The sequence below is a fragment of the Gymnogyps californianus genome, chromosome 1, assembly GCF_018139145.2.
Source record: "Gymnogyps californianus isolate 813 chromosome 1, ASM1813914v2, whole genome shotgun sequence".
In the NCBI taxonomy this organism is placed as follows: domain Eukaryota; kingdom Metazoa; phylum Chordata; class Aves; order Accipitriformes; family Cathartidae; genus Gymnogyps; species Gymnogyps californianus.
In genome coordinates this window covers 105,269,806-105,280,963 of record NC_059471.1, presented here as the reverse complement: position 1 = coordinate 105,280,963, position 11,158 = coordinate 105,269,806, and positions in this window count along the sequence as shown.

The following is an 11,158-nucleotide window of genomic DNA, read 5'->3' as shown; positions in this document are numbered from 1 at the left end:
TTCTGAATCACAGCAGAGAAGATAGAGTGCATCTTCTGAATAAACAGATTATGTTACAGGGAGCAAAATTAGCAGGCAATCTTTAGCAATGCCTGCCTTTAACAGTTCTCCATATGACTTCTTGTGGGCAGGCCCAGGGGAGAACAACTGATGGCAGAATGATTATTTCAGCTTCCCGTGTTATTATTCTGCAGCCTTTCTCAGAGCGAGGGGATATTAACTATTCCACCTCTTCTCTGCGCTGCGGAGAAATTAGGCTTCACATCAGCATGTAATGTACGTGTAACAAATAATTGCTTATCGCAAAAGCTTTTTGATCTGAAACTATGAGAAATGGCACGCAGAAGAGAAAGGACTTCGTGTATTACTGCTGGAGGAATGACACATTTCAAATAATTGATGTAAAATAAGATTGCCATCAAGAAAGCAATGTAATAACCACAGGTTCTCATACATGAAAGACCAAGGTACGCGCTTTACATGTTGCAGTGAGAATATTTCCACTGATTTTGGTGGACTCAGCCATTCTCCCGTGCAGACCAGGATAGAGCCCTCGACAGCGCAGCACCCCCAGGGCAGCACAAGCCAGTGTTACTGGGGCTGGGCCATTCTCTTGCTCTTCGGCTAACGCTGCCTTTTAGGAGTTGGTTCTTTAATTAATGTATACACATTTCATCCCTAATGGAAACAAGGTTTGTGCAGGCCCTGGGCTCTGGAGGAATTTGTTGCAGGCTGCCTCTGAAGAAAGCTCTGTTTTCTGCCAAGGTAGCAAGAAAACTAATAATGTCCGTGGTGCCGGAGCCTGCCAGTCTGCACATGTCTTCCCAAGCCCCTCCTGAAGTCACCAGCAACCCAGTAGTTACCCCAGCTTCATGCCTTTGAATGTCTCAACCTTGACTTAATACTCTTTCCAGTCTGCTGAGGAGAGCGAGGAACAGATCAGACATCCTCAGAGGGGTCCACGTTGCTGAGACACATCCTCCATAGGCTGGAGCACCTGAAGGACTGCTGGTGTTGGGGCAATGGCCCAGCGCTGGCGTGGTGGGAGGCGGGAGAGATGAAGGACCCCTCCGCAGGCTGCTCTCAGAGGATAGGGTGCTGCATGGGGAGTGGGGGCACCAGCAGGAGCACGAGCAGGCAGGCAGCCCCACTTGTAATGCCAGCTCGGTGGCAGGGAGCAGAAATGTTGGCCCCAGAGCTATCATGTATCAGGGCTAGGGAGACGAGTACCACACCGCCAGCCTGCCCTGGATGCCAGAAACTCTTGCAGTTTACTTGTAAGAATCTCTCCTATCCTAGAAACCCGGTGGGGAATCCATATTAAAAAAAGAAAAGAAGAAGGTTCTGAAATACTAACTTTTTCCTTAAAATGCAGTGAGGTTACACCACCTCATGCCTATGTGGCATTCACAGAAATGTCTCTCCTTCTTTTCGTCAGCTGAAAAACCCTTTGCTTTGCCGAGCTCTGCAGAGATCCTGAAATGCACCGTTGTTATTTGGTGACAAGAACGGGGTCAAGCATGAGAGAAGCTCTTCTTCCTCTAACCTTTAGAGGTGTTTTTGTAAAGTCATGGAGTTAACTATCCCTCCTAGAAAGATGACTAAAATAAATGTACCAGGTTTTTATTCAGAGCTGGTGGGTAGACTATGCTGTACACTGTCTGTGCTCTGCCCTGCAAAAGGCACTCCTTCTGTGCCCTTGTGGTGGGCAAGGCTTGCCCATGCCCATTTATCACACAGTGTTTCTGTTAAGAACTCCTGTTTAGCCTAGGTGTTTCTCCAAAGTTTCATACAACAGAGAAACAGCAGCTGCCTAGAGATAATGACATAACATCTTGCCCTTTGGGAAATACCACCTAATAAGAATTTACGCACTCTTTGAAAAATGGGTAAGAGAACATTTTTCTTTTTTTAAAGAAACATTTATGTTTAAATCCTTATTAACGAAGCGACTGACTTATATTGTGCTTGTAGTGGTGCCCTACCTTGTATTTGGGGGCAAGATCTCATCTGGTGTGTATCAACCCAAAGCCGCTGGAGGCTGAGCTGGCACTGGAAGAAGAGATAACCATGTGAATTTGAACTCCAAACAAGGCAAGCACCTCTCTGGAGGAACGGAGGGATTCTGCCTACTCCGCTACTCGCCGTGTCCCCCAGCACCACCGTGCCTCAACAAATTCCTCTCACAGCACTCTCTGGGAATGGGGAGCTTACAGAAAAAAAAACACAATAAATTGCTATTCATCATAACAAATATGGTCCTTTATTTCTGAAATTCTGTGATAGTTCCTAGTTATTTCTTCACTGTTTTCACTAGAAGAGTCAAACAACCTTTAAGGCAATGAGATGGCTTTTGTGTTGACTTGGTTTTATTTAGGTTTGTGTCTGCAAGGTCCCCAAAAGGGGAAAGGGCTCTGCCTTCGAGAGTAACGTAAGAGAGATGTACAGAGTTTCCTTGCCTTTCTGAGAAGCATTTACAACTAAATGGTAGACAGTACATGTGAAGCAGTACAACTTTCCTTTGTTGTAACTACGGTATAAGGTACTTAATTCCCATACAGTTACTCCCACCCAGGAAGAACAGTGCAATGTAGCCAAATGAGGCATCCTCATGCCATTAGAAACCCTAGTTTAGTTATATGTTGGGGAGTGGAGAAAAGGGGAAAAAAAATCTCAGTTACTAAAGCAGTTATTAAAATAAAATAGGAATGTTTCAGCTCAAGATGAAGCATGAAGTCAGAAATAAGATATTTGATGGCATGGAGAACTGAATGCTGGATGATGGGTAGCCCCCAAATCACAGACCAGTGGTCCCTGCTCCACAGGAGAGTTTGCCAGAGCAAACGTGTTTGCTGTCGTTTCTTCTGGGGATTGCCACGATTTGAGCTTGGGCACCCATGAGTAGACTGCCCAGTGACAGCAAACAAGCACAGGTCTCACCGTATAATATTTCCACCTGCAAGTTTTTTTTGATATTTTCTTGTGCTTGCTTTGATGTGACACAATGAAGGACTGTGTCTGTGGATGATCCAGTCATCTTGTGTTGGGATTTCACCTGTCAGCGCATTCACCATCCTCTCTCAAAAAAGAGAAACAAAGGGCTCAAAGCTGCTCACCGTACTGAGAGGAGGAATCACACTCAAATCAGAAGAGTTGGGGCCAAGGGACTTTTACTCATGTACTCATACTTTTGCTCAACAGGCAGCTTTCGGAGGAAAGGGAGAAGGAACTGATGTGTGAAAATCAACTACAGACATAAAAAGATAATTTGCCACACTACCTGCTGACTTCAATCTCATTAAACACATTTCCGGCAATGTTTCACGAAGAAGCTGGCATATCCCAGCTGGATATGAGGTGCCAGGCACCAGGGATGGAGGCAGTCCAAGGAGAGGGGCTGGCGGGGGTGCCCAGCCCACCCCACCGCTGTGCGACGACAGTGCAGACCAGCTCCATCATCTCCCCCTGCCCCAGAGTCCCCAACGCACAGGGTCCCCACCAAATGCAGATGCCGATGGCACCGTCACAGAGAGCGAGGCACTGTGGTGCTGTGCCTTGTTGCAACAGGGCAGCCATCAGGATCCATCCTGTTTGGTGCATAAAAATTGAAGTTACAGCTTCGGTTCGGGTTTAAATGGGAAGGGAGCTCTTCCTTTCTTCAGCTCAGTTGAGATCTTTAAAAGACTGTATGTTCCCTATGTGAAAGATGGGTATTTGCCTATTTTTTTGAAGCTGTGAGATAGCTAATTATCTCACTGAAAAAGTGAGGGGCGGGGAGTGGCTCCTGTTTGGAGAGTGTGGTTGAGGAAAGGAAAGTTGCTGTCAATATTAAAACAAACAACCCTGACTTTTATTTCCACTTGATTTTGCAATAAGATAACTAGGACTGGTTATTAGCTTAGCCTGTGGTAAAACATCCTTTTTTTTCTTCCTTTTTTTCAGCAACCTTTATTTAAGCCTGGAGATTTCCTGGACAGAAATATGAATGCACTCAGAATAAATCTGAATTTTCTGGAAAGCTCTGCGAAGATGCAGTAAATCTCTTTCAAGGATAAAATTAATTTACCACAAGGAGCAGGCAATCGGCAGCATCTGAACTGAAGACCTCTCTGCCCCTTCCCAGACCCATCAGGCCTGCGGGGTGTGCAGGCAGCCATGTGGCAGGCGGCAGCCTTCCTGCCTGTGACCCTTGCGTGGTGGCCTCAATGGGTCTGCTGCGTATTCCCAGCAAAACTCTGGAAAGTCCTCAAAATCTGCCAAGAAAAACCCTCTGGGTGGATAAGGAAGACACAGGAAAAATCCATGAAAACTTGGAGACGAGGTCATCTTAGCCCAAGTGAACTACAAACCCAGAGTAGGTGGAAAGCTTTCCTGTATTACAGTGATTTCATTACTCTTGCCCCCAGGTCGTGAAAATTTATTCAGCATTCAACAATCGTGGAAAAAAAAGGGGGGAAACCCCCCCCTTCTTTTCCCAAAACCACACGCCAGCTGCTCATTTCAGGGTAAACAAACCAAATTAAAGAAAACCATCCTATCCAACTGGTATTCACCCTTCACTTATCAAAAGACAACCTTCTTGTAGGCTGTCTGTTGTACAACCTACAACATCAGGTACAAAGTTTAAAAAAGGGACGCCTCCCAACCCACTTAGATGGTTTTAAATTCCTTCTGGTCTTGATTGACGACACCCTTGCAGCGCGCAAGGGTAACGATGCTTCCTTCCACTAAGAGGCTTAGGGTAGGTTTGGTGGCCTGCAGTCATCACAAGAACTGATGTCGGTGGCATGGTCTCAGCAAAAGGTTTAGATAGTTAAGTCTCTGCATCACACTCCAGCCCAGGAAAAATTAAATTTCAAGATCAGTGACAGAGCCAATGGTGAGCCTTAGCCAAGCTCAGAAATACCACACAGGTAACAGAAAACATGTTAATCACCGGTGAAGCCAAATACACCAATGGAGCTTCATCTTCCATGTGAATGGATGCTCAGACCAAAAGGTTTCTTTAAAAGGCATTACCTCTCTCACCGTACTCTGTTCTCACGCTGCCTTTGGTGGGATATCAGATCTCACTCGACTCAATACAGCCAATTCAAATTTACCAGTAACAACATGAGCAAGGGCAGCAGCAAAGACGCAGGGGCAAGGGGCTTCCAGCAGCGGTCTTGGAGTGTGGTGCAGCCTCTCCAGAGCCTCTGCGTACCTCCCCGTTGCGGGTCTGACTGTTGTGTCCTCTCTGCTGCCCTCCCAGGTGTACAACGTGTGAAAATCACACTTCCGCCTTGCCACGCAGACCTGACCTGAAGTCTTGCCAGCACATTTCAATGAACGACGCTAGCAAGACGCTTTTAACTGTCGACCTTGTATTCAATATTTCCGTGGGCAAAACTGAATATTTTGTCATGCCTGATTACATTTTTAAGCTCAAGTCTTCACTCAGACCCTAACTAGATGCTGAGTAATTTTCTTCCTGAATTACACAGACTAGCAAATCATAGGTAAAAGAAACCATTTAAAAAAAAAGCTATTTGGTGATTGCGTTGTCTCTAATAAATAGAGACTGTGAAAAGGTATTATGTTCAGTATCAATTATTCATATTTCCAACAAGTAACTGACACATCCTCAAGTTACGACTGCCATCCACACTGGCTATAAAATACCATTTTCACTATGATTGGAATGGCTGTTACTGGCTGTCAATTAAAATATATATCATGTACCAGGCAATAGAAGCTGACACCACCAGGAAGAAATAACACTTGACAGCCACTTGGGAAATATATAGGCAAGAGAAGACTGAAAATTGCTGAAGATCTTTATCTACAGCTTCTTACTTTTAAACACTGACCTCCAAGATATGAAGAACAGAAAGATTTATCTGCACTTGAAAATTTCCCTTACCTCCTGTTGTTCTGTTTCCTTTTCATAACCAGGATAAATGAAATATTTCTAAATTACAGATTGCATCATGCATATTTTAAAGAAGCAGCACCGAAGTCACTCCCACTGCCCAGCATGAGAAATTCCCCTTAGCAGAAATCCTTGTCTGTCACTTTCCAGCCCTGGTACCCAGGGTGGACTGAAGCTAATTACCTGAAGTGAGGAAGTCTTCAGGTGAAGCCTGGGAAGACTTATCATTTTGTTTGTTTAGCCCTCAGATCCACTCGAATTGGCCTTTCATAGCAATATATTATTCATACAAGAAGAAGGATTTTTTTTTCAGAAGATGGGAAGTCAAACAAAATATTCTCAACTCTTGGGTAGGTACCCAGATACAGACAATTTACACAAAGTAACTATACTGTCTCAAAATTAACCGTCTAGAGATTGCAGAGTTGGCCATATAATTGCCTAACAGTTCCCTAGGCTGGATGCAGATGCTCAGAGCTGTGTCTGTTCCCTCTGTCCGCACTGTCACCGGGCTCTGCAGGAGGGCAAGGATAGGCAGAGCTACTGCCAGAGGTCAGCCTGTACTCCGCTTTCTTACTCCTGGGGCATGGAAGAAGCGAATGGCAGAGACTTAATTGCCCTTTTCAACTGCAAAGGTTGAAAATACCAGCTCATCAAATTGATATAAAATGAGTAAGTGTATTTCTGGATGTAGATCCCACTTTGCTTAATCCAAGTTCATCATGCATGCAAGTCTTATGTGAGGGTCATGGTGAACAGGGCACAGAGAAGCCAGACACTTTGCTCTGCCTAGACCAGAATTATTCTTCCATCGCAGACAGAACCAATCACTGTTGTCCTATTTCATTTATGAAAACTCTCACCAGGTACCTTCACTATCATGATCAAAGTAAGTCTATTATCCATGGATGGAGACAGACGTTAAAACTTCAGTGACTCTTGAGCTCCAACTAGTGGGATGCTTTGTTTTCCCTCACTTCCCATAAGCCAAGATCTAAGATCTGAATCAGTCCCTTTTATTATCCTTATTCATGTCAGAAGGATTACTGTCCAAGCTTACCACTGAGTAGATCAGGCTTAAAAAGGAACTTCTCTGCACTCAGCAGCTAGAGAAAGAACATATGTTGGGCCCTTGATCTTTTTTTAAATGAATATGACAGCTGTGGAAGGGATAGGAACATCAGGATGCTACTCTTCTGGCTTTAAAGATAAGCATCAATAAACCTACATGTTTGTGACTTTTCCCAGGCTTCTTGATTGTCAGGTCAATCTTACCTTTCCGCAGGACTCCAATCCTTGAGATATACAGCATCCCCTCTCTGCACCACATCACTAGTCACAGCTTGTCCTCAATTTCACTCACAGAAGCTGACCAGAAATTATAATCAGCAATAAACACCAGCAACCAAAAGGAAATGTGGATTTTAACGACAGATTTTTCAGTGAAAGTAAGTATTGGCTCTTGCCAAGCTGACTCACTGCCGTGTCCCCCATTTGTTTTGCCACCCCGCAGGTGCTGCACACCAGCCTCTGCAGAACCAGGGAGCAGCTGCTTGTACAGTGGGGCATGAGGACTCACGGCTGGGGAGAGGGAGCCCTCCCCAGTAGGGAAGGGTCACTAAACTGCCCCAGTTTGATTGTATCACATAGTGAGAGCCAGTGGCAACCTTGTTTTACTCTACCAGTCTCTCAGATGTGTCGGGGACCATTTATACCTTGCTATAGTCTCTTGTAGACTATGAAGATGGATATACAGCGATAGCGTAGCTGTGGCAGACCTCTTAAACATAGGTTCACAGTTTGTCGGTAAGGAGCCCAAATCTATCACCCAGCTGGGATGGTTTATCTCCAAGTTCATCACTATGTGTACACACATGTATCAGCCGATTTCCCAATCCTGAATCAGGCGGCTGATCCCCCACCCTCCACCTCAGAGGAAGAGCACCACCAAATGAGGAACAGCAATGCAGCACATATGTATTTCTTTTCATTCCTAAATCTCAAGAATTTACCTGATGAGGTCTCAGCTGAGGCACAGCAGTGGAGACTGCACTACCACAGCACTTCTTTGATGAACGCCCACAAGAACTCTGCCTTGTTTTTTAAACACAGAAATAATGATGATGGTAATTGACAAGGGCAGCCTCAGATGATTTCACACATTCTTGTTATGTGAGAGAGCAGGTACAGAAGGAACCTTATCTCTTAGCTGTCAATAAACGGCAGGTACCCTGGTATCCCTTTATGCCTTGGCAAGTAATCAATGACCCCAAGCCCATTACCATAACAAAGTGGCTCACTGCTATGATGCTCAGCCTCAAACAAGGGCCAGTCGCAAGTACACAGATTTATTCCACATGTATGTTCTGCATATCCCGCCGTACAATCTATATAATCTGTAGTTGTCGAGTTATTGTTCAAGTTTCAGGGTATAATGAAAGAGTTTGAGTCCCACTACATGGGTTCACTGGATTCCCAGCCATAGATTAACATTTTGTTTAATTAAGCACAGCCTAGTCACCAACAAGTTACTGCCTGTATAAGACCAAGGGACATTAGATATCTAAAAATTAAGCCAGGAACTGTATTATACTTCAACAAAAAGGGTAAAAACAATTTGCCCGTTGAGCAATTGTTCATAAAGGTCCAGATGCAAAGCGGGGGCTACAGGTACCGAAATCCCAAGGCAGCCCCAAGGAACGTTTAGGCTTTGCAGTTGCACAGACGCCCACAACACACCCTCCCCTCCTGGTAAAGATGCTCTACAGCAAAGGAAAACAGAAACATTCAGAAAAGAGGAGACTTGCTATCAACTTGATAGGTGGCAATACACAGGGAAAAAGACAACCCTCAGAGCTGAGCTAAACCAGAAAGCAGATGTGGGCATGACTTCTTTTCCCATTTCCCTTTCTTCTTTCTAAACTTACTGACCACATTTGGATTTTTGGAAACTGAGAGTGGAGTTTCATCACAAGCGAAGCTTGGGCTGAGGGTGATCTCAGGATGGCTGCGGAACAGCGGGCCTTCCTCCCCTGCAGAGGAGGCGATGTTTAAAACCAGGGTACGGATGACTCTTGCAGAGCCCAGCCTCCCCAGGCAGCTCCTAGCGGTGGTGATGCAGGGGGGCAGGGGAAGGGGTCTGCTTGGAAAATGCTTTCCTGTGATCAGCGCTCTTCGGAAAAGCTCTTTGGCAAGCAGCAGTAAAATAAGGACACAGCCCTGAGGGATCTTGAGGGAGCATGTAAAATAAGGGCAATGAGATGAGTCACTGGTGAATATGCTATAATATAAAAAAGACGGGGCAATACGGATAAACTGGCAAAAGGTGGTAGCAGTCTCCAGATTAGTTCCTGTAATGGAGTACTTCCCGTCAATACAACATGGGATCTGTTGAGAGAAATTTGGGGATTGCTTACCAGCCATGAAAGAATGGTTTTGCCTGTGTTCCTGAAAATGAACATATCATAGATGTGTTGCGGAGGTTACGGGCTAAGATGGCCAGCTTGGCATTAATGCAGGAAAGGAGGACTGCCTTGAAGTCTCCCCCGCAGCAGGTTTCCTGCAAGTGAGCAGTGGGGTCAGGTGAAGTCTCAGGCCTGGGGAAAACCAGCGTACAGAGTTCCCACTTCAGCCTCCCTCCTGCAGGCTTCAGCTGTTTAAAATCAGCTGCCTTTGCTGGCAGCAGGCCAGCTCGCCTCCATGAAGGAACCGGCTCCATATGCTAGGCTGACAAAAAAACTGTACTTTCTTCAGAAACACCTAAGTCTTTGGCTTTCCTTTTGTTTCTGTTGGCTTTAGTCCATTCTTAGTCATCACTGTGATAGCAACGGCATCCAAAGCCTGCCCTTTCCTACTCTCCACTAAGGATGCAAAATACTAATGGTGCATAGCGTAACAAAAATAATTAACATTTTCCATTTCCAGTGCTGTGTAAATATTGACCATCTAACCGTCACAGAAAACCGGACAGACAAACGTTTCTGCTCTAGTTACTGCCTCCAGCACCTTGACTTACATGATCCCGAGCCGGAGCTCCCCGGATCCTTCTCTGGGCTGTTCTCCCGATTGCGTGGCAGCTCTTCAGCACACTCTGTGCTCATTGCTTTCGCTCTTCCTGCAGTGACAGTCACTGGCAACAGCACCAGTGAGCCGTCCTCTGTAGGTCATACAAAATCAAGAAGTCTTGACCATTTTGGTTTTCCCCATCTCTCTTTCCCTTTTGTAAAGCGAGGGACCATCACCTTTCCTTTCTTTAGCCGTCTGCTTGTTCGTCTCTTTCGGCTGCACACCAGAATCATGACAGAGAGGGAGGGGTGTTTTTACAACGGGTGCACTACAATCCAGGCTTGGACCAGGGCTCTCCTTTTCAGACCCCCAACATTGCTGCAATATAAAAACCACCGCTAGACTGGGTGTACACATTGGAAAGTAATAATAGGGACCACTTGATAAAAGGTCCTGGTCATTATTTTCTCAAGGTGTTTTGTCGAAGCACTGACATTTTAGTGAAACTGAAGAAATATATTCAATTTCCCTTAATTCTTTTGTGCAATTTCTGCCTCAGGTGTTATATACTATTACTGTGTGCTGTTAAATACCTGTTGCGTTTTATTTCAAGGTGACTAAAATAATTATTTTTCTAGTTACTAAAGCATTTGGAGAGCTTCCAGGATGAAAGTGAATACAGAAATGCCAAACATTTACTATTCTAATAGATAGCCATCAGTGCTTTATGAACTATCCCATTACATCCAAAAAATATCATTGCAATTTCACAAAGGGTCTTGAGAACATTTGCTATCAACTGAAAGACTCCATTTCTACTATACCAAGACCACTGTTAATATCGATCCAGGTGCTCTATGGAGCAATCTAATCTTTTCATTGTGGCACTATTGAAAATCTGGTCTAGTACACTGGTAAAACTGCATCTTTCAAAGTTACCAGTATTAAAAAAGCAAATCATTACATTTTTCATTAATTAAAAAAGGCTTATAATAGCATTAACGATCCTTTCATTGGAGTGTGTCATTTAGGTAATGGCAGCCTAGCACATTAACTTCCCTTGGCTTTGCCTTGGCCTTTTAACTCCTCCAACTGATTATTACCTAATTTGTAAAGTCTCCCAAATGGGTCATTAGCTCTTAAATAGATTTCTCCTGCTGTTTGGTATATACCCTAGAAACAGTAGGCTGTCAGAGAGATAACTGGTTTCGAAGTAGCTCTTTCTGGGAAAAAAAAAAAGTT